Source organism: Eleutherodactylus coqui, chromosome 2 (genome assembly GCF_035609145.1).
Source record: "Eleutherodactylus coqui strain aEleCoq1 chromosome 2, aEleCoq1.hap1, whole genome shotgun sequence".
Taxonomy (NCBI): Eukaryota; Metazoa; Chordata; class Amphibia; order Anura; family Eleutherodactylidae; genus Eleutherodactylus; species Eleutherodactylus coqui.
Genome location: NC_089838.1, coordinates 9,394,921 through 9,410,720, shown reverse-complemented (window position 1 = coordinate 9,410,720; position 15,800 = coordinate 9,394,921). Strand labels below are relative to the sequence as shown.

The 15,800-nt window shown below is 51.0% G+C and overlaps 1 pseudogene; it reads right to left on the bottom strand.

Annotated features, from left to right (window-relative positions):
- Nucleotides 1-13,381: 13,381 nt before the first annotated feature.
- Nucleotides 13,382-15,572, bottom strand: LOC136611052 (E3 ubiquitin/ISG15 ligase TRIM25-like; annotated as a pseudogene).
- Nucleotides 15,573-15,800: the final 228 nt, after the last annotated feature.

The window sequence follows — 15,800 nt, the reverse complement described above, 5'->3', positions numbered from 1 at the left end:
TGCCTTATCGCTTATAGAGCGATCATAAGCTCTGGCATCCTGTTACCATGGCAACCAGCCAGGCTCTCTGCAATTATATCGCGAGAGCCCGGCAACTTCACAGAGGCAGCGCGCTCCCTCTGTGAACCCTTCCCATGCCGCGATCTCCGATGCACCCCCGCTGCTGCAGCAGGAGGCCGGCTATGACTGACAGCCGCCTCCCGCTGTGGGATAGTGTGAGATCAGTCATGATCTCGCGCTATCCCTATTACGTAAGGGTACGTCATTTTGCGGGAAGTACCTCGATCCCATGACGTACCCTTACGTCATGGGGAGGGAAGGGGTTAAACACCACTCAAAATCGTGTCTTTTGAAATGCAGCGTTTTACTGATGGTGTGTGTGCCCGTGGCTTCAGGCCGCTCTCACACAGGCGCTCGGCAAAACTATGACATTTTGATTGCGGTGTTTTGCTGGATTTTACTTTCGTTTTTGGTCCATACTGGGTGTAGCGCACAACATCACTGATGAGGGGCGCTAAAACTGGCAAAATAGAGCAAACAGCGCTTGAAATCGAGCAAATGTCTGCGAGGCTCCACTGAAAACAATGGGAGCGTTTTACTGCGATTACCGCGGCGTTCAAAGAGCCGCAGTAATCAGCGCCAGTGGGAGAACGGGCTTATGGCTCTCCCATCACACAGGATGCCCTAGCATGGTACATCCCATGCCCCTTCATGGCTGTCTCTGCCCCTTCTGACACAGGATGCCCTAGCATGGTACATCCAATGCCCCTTCATGGCTGTCTCTGCCCCTTCTGACACAGGATGCCCTAGCATGGTACATCCCATGCCCCTTCATGGCTGTCTCTGCCCCTTCTGACACAGGATGCCCTAGCATGGTACATCCCATGCCCCTTCATGGCTGTCTCTGCCCCTTCTGACACAGGATGCCCCTACCTGAATTCCCTTCCCCCTCCCACACTGCCTGCTGCTCTGACCCCCCTCCCCCACTGAGACAGACATGTGCAGTCAGTACTTACACTTTCTGTCAGGCTGCTCCCGCTGTGTGTCGGCCGCTCCACCTCCATTCCCCTGCTGGCTGAGGATGACTGTAGGAGTCGGGGGAGGGCTGCACGATGTAGAGCCCTCGGTCTGCCTATCACTAGGCCCTCTGTGCACCGCCGGGAGCTTCTCCTGCACGCAGACACTTCCTCCCGGACCTCCGCTTAGACTCCTCCCCTCTGGTGATCGTGGAGGAGAACAAGACAGGGGAGGAGACTGAGCGGAGGTCCGTGAGGAGGCGCCGGCGTGCAGGAGAAGCCGCAGAGCGCCAAGTGAAAGTAACTCTGCAGTCAGTCAGCGAGTGGAAAGGGCGCCCTCTGGGCCCTCCTGGCTTGAGGGCCGAGTCGCGATCGCGACCCCAGCGACTCCTATATGTACGCCAGTGGTCCATAACCATGTTGAAGTCGCCGACGACGATGATGGTTGTGTTGCCAGCGAACTCTGATAGTTTCCGGAGAGCTCTGGAGCCAAAGAGGACCTGGCCCTGGTTAGGGAAATAAAAGTTAGCCAGGGTATATGTTTCATTTAACAGCTTAAAGGGGTTGTCCCGCGCCGAAACGGGTTTTTTTTTTTTTTTTTTTTTAACCCCCCCCCCCCCCCCCCCGTTCGGCGCGAGACAACCCCGATGCAGGGGTTAAAAAAACAACCCGCACAGCGCTTACCTGAATCCCAGCGGTCCGGCGTCTTCATACTTACCTGCTGAAGATGGCCGCCGGGATCCTCTGTCTCCGTGGACCGCAGGGCTTCTGTGCGGTCCATTGCCGATTCCAGCCTCCTGATTGGCTGGAATCGGCACGTGACGGGGCGGAGCTACACGGAGGCGGCATTCTACACGAGCGGCCCCATAGAAGACTGCAGAAGACCCGGACTGCGCAAGCGCGGCTAATTTGGCCATCGGAGGGCGAAAATTAGTCGGCACCATGGAGACGAGGACGCCAGCAACGAAGCAGGTAAGTATAAAACTTTTTATAACTTCTGTATGGCTCATAATTAATGCACAATGTACATTACAAAGTGCATTATTATGGCAATACAGAAGTGTATAGACCCACTTGCTGCCGCGGGACAACCCCTTTAAGTTTCAGGAATAGATATCTCCGCTCCTCCTCTTTTTCTGCCGCTAAAATCTGTGGTTTAAGACAGAGGTCCCCAACTCCAGTCCTCAGGGACCACCAACAGGTCATGTTTTCAGGATATCCTATGGTAAGACCACCTGTGACAATGTCTGAGGCACCGACAATAATTACATCACCTGTGCAGCACTGAGGAAATCCTGAAAACATGACCTGTTGGTGGTCTCTGAGGACCGGAGTTGGGGACCTCTGGTTTAAGAGATTTGTGGAAGGCTATGGAGACTCCTCCAGCTTTGCGGTTGGGGTGGGGAGCATGAAACCAATGAATGTTTAAGAGAGGGGAGAAGCCAGGGAAGGGAGGGAAAAGGAGGGAGGGAGGAAACAAATTGAACAGTAAACATATTGAGACGAGGTCTTAGGCCAGGGAATACCCCGCCTCCAGGCAATGGTTGCACGCAGCTGGTAGGGCTGCGGAAAGAGATTTTAACTAAGTTGCAGCAACTCGTGCTGCTGGCCTAGAGTGGGGGAAGTTAAGCCCAGACACCAAGCTTCGGTTCCCCCCACACCCCGGCGTCCAACGTTGAACCCACATGGGGGTGTGTTTCAGGACATCCACGGACTTTAACAAGGTGTTCTTTGACTATAGCCTACAAGCGCAGGCAGCAGGAGTAAGGGGGCAAGAAAGGGGGTGTCTTGCTTCTTCAAGCTAGCGCTTCCCGTTTGGGCTAACCAGATGCCACTCTTCTCTCGGAGGTAGCGGGTCTGGCGCGTCAACTTTAGGCCATTCGGGGATAGCAATCATCGGAAGTTCGAGTTTGGCCAGGAATCTCGGAAGGTCGCCTAGGCCCCTGAATGTGGCTGAACGCCCATCTATTCCGGCGTGCAGCTGGAAGGGAAATCCCCAGCGGTAAGGGATGTTTCTTTCTTTTAACGCCGTCAGGATGGGCTCCAGGGCTCTACAGAGCTGGAGGGTTCTCCTTGATAGGTCCGGCAACACTAGCAGGTTAATGTCCTTGTAAGTTAGGGGACCTGTTTCCCAGATTCTTCTGAGGAGCTCTTCTTTTTCTCTGTAGAAGTGAATTCTGCAGATGATATCTCGGGGTCTTGCTGGGTCAGTGCTTTTAGGCCCCAAGGCTCTGTGAATCCTGTCGATCTCCATTGGGTTATCTTCGGGTCTGTTCAGGATGTCGCCGATGCTCTTTAAAGGGGTTGTCCCGCGCCGAAACTGGTTTCTTTTTTTTTCAACCCCCCCCCCCGTTCGGCGCGAGACAACCCCGATGCAGGGACGTACAGAAAGCTTACCGGAGCGCTTACCTTAATCCCCGCGCTCCGGTGACTTCTATACTTACCTGTGAAGATGGCCGCCGGAATCCTCTTCCTCCGTGGACCGCAGCTCTTCTGTGCGGTCCATTGCCGATTCCAGCCTCCTGATTGGCTGGAATCGGCACGTGACGGGGCGGAGCTACACGGTACCTGCATTCTGCACGAGCGGCTCCATTGAAGAGAGCAGAAGACCAGGACTGCGCAAGCGCGGCTAATTTGGCCATCGGAGGGCGAAAATTAGTCGGCACCATGGAGACGAGGACGCCAGCAACGGAGCAGGTAAGTAAAAAACTTTTTATAACTTCTGTATGGCCCATAATTAATGCACAATGTACATTACAAAGTGCATTAATATGGCCATACAGAAGTGTATAGACCCACTTGCTGCCGCGGGACAACCCCTTTAATGCCCAGTTCTCCAGTTGAGCTGGTTCTACCTCCTCTCTTAAGCCTCTAATACAGATGTTATTTCTTATGGTGCGGTTCTCCATATCGTCGAGGTGGGTTAGGATGTTGGTGATTTGCGAGGAGTGGTCTTGCAAGATTCTGTGGTGTTCGGTGAGTTGTGACTGCAGTTGGATTTGCGCCTCCTCTGATTCGGCAACTCTGTGGCCAATATGTTTTATGTCGGCTTGCAGAGCTTTAATGGCTTGCATTTGTGAGCTAGTCGCCATTTTCAGTAGGGCATCCACTTCATTTCTTGTGCGGATGCTTTTTAGGTGGGCTTTCCAGTCCCATTCATTGTCGCTGGCAGCGTCGTCGTCATCCGTGTCTGTCTGCAGGGTGGGTTTAGGGTGTACCCGATGCCTGGTTCCATTTACTGGTGATGCGAAGGCTAAAGGGGGGGAGCTTCCGGGGTCTCCATAGGGCTGCTCGTCTGGGACGCGGGGGGGGGGGGGGGGTTGCAGGGCTTGCTCTTATTGAGGTCTGGCTGCGGGGTTTTTCCCCTTGAGCTGATATGGTCAGGGGTGCGCTGGTTCTCCCCTCCCCCCTCTGGGAGCCTGGGCTCCTACTCACTCTGCTCTGTGTTTCTCTGGTCAGCGTTTGCATTCCCTGGGACCGGGGTGCTGCAGAAGAGCTTCTTTTCTCCCCCTTTCCGGGGTCTCTGCATGCTGGAGGGTCTGGGGAATCACCTCTATGGGCCCGGGCTGCTGATCCCTTCTTTGGGATGGCGCCAGACATAGTGGGCGGAGCCTGCCGCGGGAGGCTCTTGGCCGGTCTGGGCTGCCTCTGGGGCTGTGGGGAAGCAGTCTTCTGCACTTTAGTGTCTGGGGGGCTTTTGTGACTGCTCAGCGCCGCTGGTGAGTACCTGGGAGCGGTCTGTGTGGATCCGGCTGCGAGCGGTGGTGTGGCTCCTCCCCCTTCTATGGGCGGCAGTGCCATCTTGGATTCCTCCATCCCGGCCGTCTCGGCAGGTGAGCCAAATATGCGTCCAGCGGTCCTGTGTCTTCATTTTCGGGAGTCCCCCGGTCTCCCTGCTTCTTTATACGGCCCATGGGATCTTTGCTGCATCCGTGGATGCGATGTGAGTGTCTTTTTAGCCGGGGTCCAGCGGGAGCTCTGTGCAGGCAAGTCCTACTGCTCCATGTCCTAGGCCTGGGTAGGGCTTATTTTCAGGGTACGCCTTATTTTCGGGAAAACGAGGTAGATCCTTTCTGCTGTATATTTGGGGCCTACATTGTGGTCACATATAAAGCGTTGGGTTGTTACTTGCAGTAAATTCCTCTCTTATTCCTCTTTTTTAAAAAGAAATTCAATAGAAATTTATTGAAAATAAAGAGTTTACAGCAGAGATAAGAGAAGAGATTCACCAAGATCCAAATTCATGAAGAAATCAGACATCTGAGAGGTTCATGAATTAAAGGGGTTGTCCGTATGGGCCTTATGTGAGAGGGTGAGACAGCCTCCAATATGTGTACATTGTTCTTGTTACTGTAAATAGTCCACTACTGTGTGTTTATTATTTGTCCACAAGAGGTCGCTGTTCTGCAGAAAAGATTTTGGTCAAGCTGTGAGGTGACAGGACCATGGTAGCCTGTGATTGGAGCACCCGTTGCCTGGTTACAGCGTGCGCACGGGAAGAGAAAAAATTAAAAAGCGTGCGTACACTGTGAGGGGACAGTTGGTCGAGGGAGAGATCTGAGTCGCGCTACGGAAGAGGGAAGGAGGTCGTATCCTGAAGGGACCGGAGCTGCAGCGGGTTCAGATTTTGACCAGATGCCCGCCGGATGGGAGAAGACTTGCTGACGGGGATGTTGCTGAACAACCGGAGCGAGACTGGATATTGTGTGTCCAATACTGGATGCCGCTGAGGAAGTGAGTAACGGCTCTCTGCTGTACCGCACGCTGTTCTGGAGGAGCCCCGCATCCGTCTAGACTTTTTGGCTGATCATACAGCAGGCCGGTCTACAGGCACGCAAGACACCATATTTTGGCGCCAAGTTACTTGGGACTGTGTCTTGGCCTGTAGTTAGATTAGGTAGGGTTATGGACCGTGTCAGGCCCCACTTCAGTGGGATCGGCATAGTAGCTGGCAGGCCCCACTTCAGTGGGATCGGCATAGTAGCTGGCAGGCCACATCCAGCCGTCAGTAAGAAGCTTCCGGAGAACATTCACCAGGCTATATGGCCGCTGTTCTTTATACACGTCCCTTATTGTATTGGGTCTGGGGGGATAGAGTCAGTGTGGGTAAGTCTGTAAGCTGTTGTGCTGCACCGCCGGTACTCAGATCACTCTCCCTTTCCTTTGTTCCTTAGTAGCGGTATTAATAGGTAACAAGGGGCCGGTTTATTTAGGCCTGCCCGCTAGGTAAAAGCATAGTCTATTATAGTAGCGCCCTTTGGGGAGTACAGCGCTGTACAGCACAAGGGCCTCCGCCATCTGGCTGAGTGTATGTGAGTTTTGTTGGGTTACCCATTGTTTGTGGTCAATTGGGCCACAGGGCTTTATTAAAATTCGGTTTGCACCTGAACTGGTGTCAGAGACGTTTTTCTTGTTTGTGACTTCGCTGTATCCTGGGGAGCCCACCCCGGTACACGGCTTACACTTACAATGCACTTTGAATCATACTTTGTGCATTGAATATGAGCCATACAGAAGTTATATACTTACCTACTGGAGTGCCCCCCCCTCCCCCACCCCCATGTTGATGATCTCACCGTCCCTAGATCCAACAAATTCCTGCAGCCGGCTCCTCCCCTCATCGGGCATGCGCAGTAGAGATTGTAAGCCTGTGGACGAGCCCGGTACAGTTTGCAAATGCACAGTAGCTGCTGTCAGGCCGTGATCGTGCTTCTTTCCTGGACAGCCGCAGTAAGGATCAGAAGCGTCCAGTGGGGACTATTAAGCAGCAGATGGTAACTGTTACTGGGAGGGAAGGGGGAAGGTGTGCTGACAGTGTACTTGTCGAAGGGGGGGAGTGCTGTCGGTGTACTTGTCGTGCCGGGGGGGGGGGGGGGAGGTAAGGGGTGCTGTTGGTGAACTTGTCGGGTGAGTTGGGGGTGCTGTCAGTCTACTTGTGGGGGGGGAAGGGGTGCTGTTGGTGAACTTGTCGGGTGAGTTGGGGTGCTGTCAGGTCAGAGTACTTGTGGATGGGGGCTGCTGTTACTGTACTTGTGGGGAGGTGGATGGGAGTGCTGCTAGTGTACTTTTTGCACCGTGGAGGGTGCTGTCAGTGTACTTGTCAGGGGGGCTATTAGTGTACTTGTCAGAGGGGGGGCTGTTAGTGTACTTGTCAGGGGGGCTATTAGTGTACTTGTCAGAGGGGGGGCTGTTAGTGTACTTGTCGGGGAGGGGGCTGTCATGGCACTTGTGGCGCTGGGGAGGTTGGGGGTGCTGTCAGTGTACTTATCCTGGAGGGGCTAGGTGGAGGGTGCTACCGTAATTGTCAGGGGGTTGGGAGGGATGGGGGTGCTGTCATTATACTTGTCGTGCAGGGAAAGGGGTGTCATTATCATGACTGGGGGCAGTGTCAAGGGAAGGGGAGGGTGGCGGCTGATGTCACTATTACCACTGGGGCAACTATTGGGGGTTACTAGTACTACTGGGACAGAAAACCCCTCCAAAAAACTAGTAGTCCCGCGCTCGTTAAAGGGATGAAGTGTAATATATATATATATATGTAGATATTTTCAATTTTCTATACAAGCATTTACTTCTTTTGGAGGGCCCCTCCTAGGAGACCCCACTTTGTCTAAAGATGAGCCTTAAGAAGTCTCCACCAGTGGGATATTAAAGCCACAGATCCTCAAGATGGCAGACACTGTGTCATCTGGAGGAGACGAAGCGGTGAGGAAGATGCGACTACGGCTGATGGTTGGAGCCTCCTCTGTTCTCTTGTGTAATCATGGTGACTCTTGGTTTCCCTGCAGCTGGATGGAGTCGTGCCTCAATGAGGAGATGTGGCCCCATACGGAGCTGGAGGAGAGTCTGCACAACGGTGTCACCCTTGCCAAGCTGGGGCATTTCTTTGCTCCAGAGATTGTACGAGGACCACTGAGGAAAATCTTGTCACAAATCCAACGTTGTGTTATGTTGCTTTGAGGATATGGATGTTCCACGATTGAACCGGCTGCACAGAGTCCGACCTGAACCCGACCAAACTGGAACTTCAGTGTCCATCTTCTTTAAGAGAATTCCCCAAACATCTTTCTCGTCTGTATCATAACTAATGGGGGCACTATTTCTGCTGCGGCAATTGTTAAGGGTAACTGCCCCAGCAGTGATAGTGATTCCCAATAATTGCCCCAGCAGTGATAGTGATTCCCAATATTTAACACTGCTGGGGCAATTATTGAGGGTTCCTACCACTGCTGGGGCAATTATTGAGGGTTCCTACCACTGCTGGGGCAATTACTGGGGGTCACTATTTCTGCTGTGACTATAATTGTGGGGGGCACTATCACTGCTGTGGCACTATTACTGCTGTAGCTATAATTGTGGTGGCACTATTACTGCTGGGGCTACTATTGTGGGGGCACTATTGCTGGTGCGGTTATAATTGTTGGGGCACTATTACTGCTGTGGCTATAATTGTTGGGGCACTGATGCTGCTGGGGCAACTATTGTGGGGGCACTATTACTGTTGTGGCTACTATTGCTGGTGCAGCTATAATTGTTGGGGCACTGATGCTGCGGTGGCTATAATTGTGGGGGCACTATTACTGCTGTGGTTACTATTGTGGGGGCACTATTACTGCTGTGGCTATAATTGTTGGGGCACTGATGCTGCTGTGGCTACTATTGTGGGGGCACTATTGCTGGTGCAGCTATTATTGTTGGAGCACTGATGCTGCGGTGGTTATAATTGTTGGGGCACTGATGCTGCTGGGGCTATAATTGTGGGGGCACGATTACTGCTGTGGCTACTATTGTGGGGGCACTATGTTGCGTGGGAGCACTATGTTATGTGGGGGCACACTGTCGGGGCACTATGTCAGAGCACCGTGCTATGTGGGGCACTATGTTATATGGGAACACTGTGGTAGCACCATGTGTGGGCATTATGTTATGTGGAGGCACTGTGTTATGTGGATGTACTATGTTATGTGGGTGTACTATGTTATGTGCTGTCACTGTGGGAGTGCCATGTGGGAGCAGCCTGTGTGGTCACTATGTGCGCGCACTCAGGAGGCACTGTGGCGGCACTATGTTATATAGGGGTGCACTATGTTATGTGTGGTCGCACTGTGGGGGCAGCAAGTGGGAGCACCATGTTATGTGGGGGCAGTGTGTGGGAGCACTATGTGGGCACTGTTAGAGCACCATGTGGGGGCACTATGTTATATGGCGGCACTGTGGGAGCACCATGTGGGGACACTATATTATGTGGGGGCACTGTGTTATGTGGGATCACTATGTTATGTGGGGGAACTGAGGGGGCACTGTGGGAGTACTGTTAGGGGGGTCCAGGCGGACCGTTTAGCTGATGCTGTCTGCCTCCAAATTAGTCTTAGATATGAGTACTCAGACGACGCGAATGGACGGCCACATGCAACATGGGATTGTCAATAGCGACGTGTTTTATTATTTGCAGAGTGGAGAATCTTATAGAAGAAGGTTGCTTGCGTAGGATTTAGTTACTGTGTGTGTCCAAGGGCGCTGGACAGCTGGATTTTGTAATTAGTAATACTTCTTTCAAAGACATTTCAAACAAGAACAATACATCAACGCTCGGTGACAACTGTATCAAAGCATAATATGTCCTTGGATAAGCTTCTCAGAAATACGTATCTCGTCAGGAAGACATGGGAAAGAACTGATAAGATACACGGGAACTAATTCAGGGTCATATACATAGAGAAAGTCCGATTAAAGTACCAGCTGCAATTACAAATTAAGCTTATTCTCTTCTATTTAATTTGTTCTAGGAGAAAGGCTAGAATTAACCCCTCACAGTACCATGTGAGGGCACGTTGTTATGTGGGAGCACAATGTTATGGGGAGTCACTGGGGGAGGGCATTGTGGGAGTACCATGAGGGGGCACTATGTGAGAGCACTATGTAGGAGCACTATGTGGGGGCACTGTGTTATGTGGGGTCAGTTGGGGGCACTGTGGGAGTATCATGTGGGGGCACTATGTAGATGCCCCATGGGGGGACACTGTGTAGGGGCACTATGTTATGCGGGGGCACTGTGGGAGCACTATGTGTGGGCACTATGTAGGTGTATTACTTGGGGGCACTATGTGGGAGCACTATGTGAGGACAGTGTGGGAGCAGTTACCTACACAGATCTGGTGACCCCAAAATAATGCAAAGTGGGGAAAAAATAAGGCGCATTTCATGTGATTGGGTCATTATAACAATAGTAAGCAAGGAACAAGCGGAAATTAACCTAAAACCCAAACTGCTGAAGATGAATATAATACATAGAATTACATTTCCTTAGTCCGACATTAACAGGCTCTGATGCCGGATTATCAGATGTTCTGAGTTACTCAACTGGCAAAAAACTTTATAAAACTTTCGGGCAGAGAAGCTCAAGGAAGATGAAATGCTCATACATAATCTGCTGCTGTCACATGATGCTCCGTCTTCTGGTTCTGTGCTGGAAACAAGGGCCGGATTATCAGAATCTCTGGATTATCAGACACCAGATTACGGGTAATTCACAGAATGGGTTCTATTTACTGACATTCTGATTAGTAATATATTTATTGCCCTAATATCAAAAAATATTTAGATAATAGTAAATGGGTGAGTGAGTGCCGCCTCTGATTGGCTGAGCGCAGGGACCTATTAGAGGCAGCTCTCAGCTATTGAATGACAGCTGAGAGCTGCCCCTGATTGGTCTCTGCGCTCAGCCAATCAGAGGCAGCTCTCACTCACCCATTCATGAATTCATGAATGGGTGAGTGAGAGCTGCCTCTGATTGGTGAGGGCTGTGACCAATCAGAGGCAGCCCATTCAGCAGGCGGGGATTTAAAATCCCCGCCTGCTGAATACTACACAGAGCAGTTCAGGAGAGCTGCCGGCCGGCTGTGGCTGAACTCCGGCTGCAGAAAAAAGGGGAGTATACATTTTTTTTTATTTTTATACATTTCAGGTTTGTTTTTCAGGGAAGGGCTTATATTTTTAAGCCCTTCCCGAAAATTCATCCTGCGCTCGCCGGCAGCCCATTGCTTTCAATGGAGCCAGCTGTATTGCCGTCTCCATTGAATTCAATGGGCGAACAACGGACAGCGCTCCTTTGATTGGGCCCGTTTCGCTGAAAACGCTGCTAGGTGTAGATTTTTCAGCGAATTGACGGCCCCGGTCACGAGATTTGCAGATGCGCATCCTTTATGCGATTCTAAAATTGCGCAAAAAAAAGCCTTTCTGACCGAGGCCAGAGTCTGTACCATTGGTACAGATTTTGACCAGAAATCAGCTGGAGATACGCAGCGGCACTCCCCCTCACCTCCTACGTAGGCTTCCCCCTGTCAGCCCTCCCTAGCTTCCGGTTCCCGGCGGCCTGGTCAGGTGTGGCACCACAGGTCCGCTGGGAACCGGAAGCCGGGGAGCGCTGACAGTGGGAAGCCTTCGGAGGACGTGAGGGGGAGTGCCAAATAGTGTGACATCAGCTACGGATACGCAGCTGATTTCCTGTCAAAATCCACACAAATGGTACAGACTCTGACTGGTTTTTGGAGGCAGAAATGCTGCGGACTTTGCTCCTTGTCTCTTTTTTTACATTTTATACCGATGGAGGTAAAATCATACATTGTGATAAGCCCCGCCCCTGACCACACCCCTGTCCCGCTTTGACCCTGGAAAAATCTGGTCACCTTACATTAGGACATGTCAAAAGTTTGGATGGCTGGAGGTACAACTGCTGAGATCCCCACCGATCGCTAGAAAATACAGTTACACTAAGTCTCCTGGTATGACGGGCCGGCAGCGTTCTAAACGGGATGGATCTGCGGTAATATTCTGGCTTTCTTGATCTACCCCCACAGTCGGGTTAAAGGGAACCGGTCACCACCTGTCAGCCTTATAAACTACATAACGGGACTCGAAGGTGAGAGAACGGGGAGTCCGGGAAGTTGTGTTTGACACTCACCGGGCGCCTCGTTCCGGCGCTGTGTCTCCGTGAAGTCCGTGCGCACACAGTAAGGCGCGATCACATGACAGTTTATGTTCAGTTTTTTGTGAGCCAAAAAACTGAACATAAAATTGAACACCGCTCCCCGGACTCCCCGTTCTCTCACCTTTGAGCCCAATAATGTAGTTTATGGAGCTGACAGCTGGTGACGGGTCCCTATAAAGGCGGCTGCGAACATCTGGGATGATGTAATTCAGTAGGGATCGGGGTCCACAGTCACAAGACGCTACATGTGATAAGCAGTAAGACTGCGGTAAATCATCCGCGTGACTTCAGCGTTCCCCTTTGGGTAGAATGTCACCATAACAAATACATCTGATGTGTCCATAAGACAAGATCCCAGGGCCGGGTGCTACACAGGAAGCGTCCGGCGCTCTACACACGCTCATCCGTATGACGGCTCCACGGACGAGCTGCGCACAGCGATCTCCGTGTATGTGGAGCGTTAGTTGTATTTAACCCTAATGAAGCGTCATTCACAACACTTAGGCTGCGTTCACACGGGGCGGAATTGCCGCAAAATTTCCGTGCAGACTTTCTGCACAGAAATTCCGCCTGCGACTTTAATCCTGGGATTAGCCAGCAAAGTGCAGGAGATTTACAAAACTCTCATCCATACGCTGCGACCGAGCCGCACTGAGATTGACAAGCCACACGGAACTCAAAGACGTGGCATATCAATTATTTCCCCGCTTCCGCAGCGGTCTCTCTCCTCTTTATGGGGATAAATGGCCGCAGCGGAATGCAGGCGGTGAAGCCGCTCCTAAACCCGCAACGAAAGGCCATGGGATTTGAAGCTGCATTTCTCTCGCAGAAATCTCGCAGTATTTCCGTGCGGTCATTCCGTGAGATTTCAGTCCCGTGTGAACCCAGTCTTGAACCCGACCTGATCTACCCAGGAACCCCACAAACATATCAGGATGCCACCTTTATGCAGATTTTCATGGACTTCACCCACTTAGCGCTCTCTTTTGGGGGACAATCCTGGTAATATAGGACTGCTGGTTCATGTGATGTAGTAGATCAGACATCATTGGGATAAACAGCAATGACACACGGAGGATTATCCATAAGGAGACACAGGGATCACACCCAGAATACAATCACAGCGGATCCCCCACATGTGATCTAGTCATAAGGACAGCGGTCAGATAGGCCGGGCACCAACATCTGTGCATTGGGTATAACACACACACAATGTACTGTGAGAGAAGTCCCAATGGTCTCTCCGGCGCCATCCTGCCCTTCGCTCTCTATAAATAAGGGCTGTTGTTCGGCTCGCTTTCAATGTCTGAGTCTAAAAAAACGTATAAATATTTCAATTTTTTTCTAATAAAGGGAGAATCAGTTGATTACACAGAATGCTGTGTGACCGAGTCTATGATCCTTCAAGCAGCTCGAACTGAACCCCGTTGGATTCGGAGCACAAGAATATAGCTGTAGCATTCCATCGCACTAACAGCGCACGCATATAATACGCGCAAAAGGTGTCAATGAAAGGACATTGCTTTCACTGTTCCGCTCACGCTTGCCTGTATTTTATTGCGTATGTTATGTGCGTAATAAAGAGCGCAGCATGTTCTATTTTACCGCATATAATGCACATAACAGCCCTATTGTTCTCTATGGGTGCGCTCACAACACAGCGCTTACACAATTACATTACATATGTATGGCGGTTTTATGTTGCCAGGAGACAGGAGAAGGAAAGGGAAAAAAAGAAGAAACCAGCCAGCCGGCGCAGGACAGCGTGCGTAAAATACGTGTACATGTGCAGGCATAACCGTGTAAGAACATGACAATACGCAGGGATACGCAGACCCCTACTCCGGGAAAATGGTCAAGTGGGCCTGGCTTTGGTTATAATCACCTGCAGCCCCACCTCATTCATCCCATTGGCTGTCTGATCTACCAATCAGTTTGTCTTTCAGTCCTGTCTCTGGTCAGTTTCTATTATGGTTTCTCCCAGTCGTTGCTTCTCCCAATATTGTTATTGAACCATGAAATACACGTAATAGAGCATGAAGCGGCTCGGTGAAGGAGGCAGTGAAGGTGTGTAAGTGTCTGATGGGGTCACACAGCTCATAAAAGGACAACCGCCCGGCCCCATAATCCAGACAGATCCTGAATCTATTACTGGATATAATGTGAGGTAACCGGATCTCTTTACTGTCATGTTTCACTGAGTACTGATTATTATACCTCCTCAAACACCAGGACTTGTTATTATCTCCAATTAAGAACTGACCTCGCCTCCTGTCTATACTGGGGTAACACATCCCCACCCTCCACCCCCCTGATCTACTGATATCCACATCCCAGTAATGTCGTCCTGAGGAGAATCCCCTCCTGCTCATCACCTGATCATACTGGAATCTCTCTGCTGTATATGGACGGTTCTCTTGTGTCCTGGTTGCAGTTTTCCGGTCATCTGATACACGGATATAATTAGCAGCTGTGTTTACATCCAGTAATATGTCTGCAGGACCCCCCACATAGATCCCCCTCCTAATATCTGTTACTATGTCACATAATGTGTGTAATGTGTCTGAGATCACAGCCACATCCGGACCATCTACATCATGCAGCCATTTATCATGTCCCCCCATGCTCCCATCACCTCCATCATGTCCCCCTGTGTCCACAGGATCACACAAGTCCCCGGTGTCTGGTTCCTGTAAGACAGTCAGTGGATCAGTCATGTTACACAGCTCCTCAATGTGTCTCATCTTCCTGGACAGCTCGTCCTTCTGTTTTTCCAGCTTCTGGATCAGAGTAGAGGATAAGAGTGACTCTTCCTTCTCCTGCCTGGAGATCTCGCTCAGGACCCTCTTCTCCAGGTCATTCAGCCGTCTCCTGATGTCTCTACACAGGGCAGTGACTCTCTCCGCTTCTCCAGATGCATTTTCTTGAGCTTTCCTCCTGCGCTCCTCCAGACTCCGGACTCTTTCCTCAGTCTCCTCCCTCCTTGTGATCAGTTTCTGGAGAACATTTCTCAGTCTCTCCTTCTTCTTCTCAGAGGCCTCATCCAGCATCTCCACCCGATGACCCCGATGTTCTCCTGCTGAGCAATAAACACAGATACAAGCGGCGTCCTCAGTGCAGTAATATTCCAGGATCTTCTTATGGACAGAACATTTCCTGTCCTCCAGGTTGGCGCTGGGCTCACATAAGACGTGTTCTGCTGACTTGCTGTGAACTCTCAGGTGTTTCTCGCACAGAGAAGCTTCACACATCAGACAGGATTTAGCAGCCGGTACAGGAGAGTCCACACAATAAGTGCAGAAGATCCCGGCTTCCGTCTGTGTCGGAGGAGTAATCAGGAAGTTCTCCATGATGTTACGCAGAGCCAAGTTCCTCATCAGTGCCGGCCGCTCCTGAGACTCCTCTCTGCATTCAGGACAGGAATAAACTCCAGCCTCGTCCTGTGTATCCAGCACACGATGAATACAGACCCGGCAGAAGTTGTGTCCACATCTCAGCATTACAGGATCTGTATAAGTGCTCAGACAGATGGAGCAGAGCAGCTCGTCTCTCACAGCAGCAGACGCCATGGCTGACGGAGGAAGAGAGAAATGAAACTACTACTTCCTGATGCACATAGACCCATGAGCAAGTTTTCTTCTGTTGACTACAGGGCGGGGCTGCATGGCACAAGATCACTATTAACCTGTTAATGGACAGTTGTCATAATGATACCATGTTTCCCTGAAAATAAGACCCTGTATTATATTAATTTTTGTCACAAAACAGGCACTGGGTCTTATTTTTGAGGGATGTCT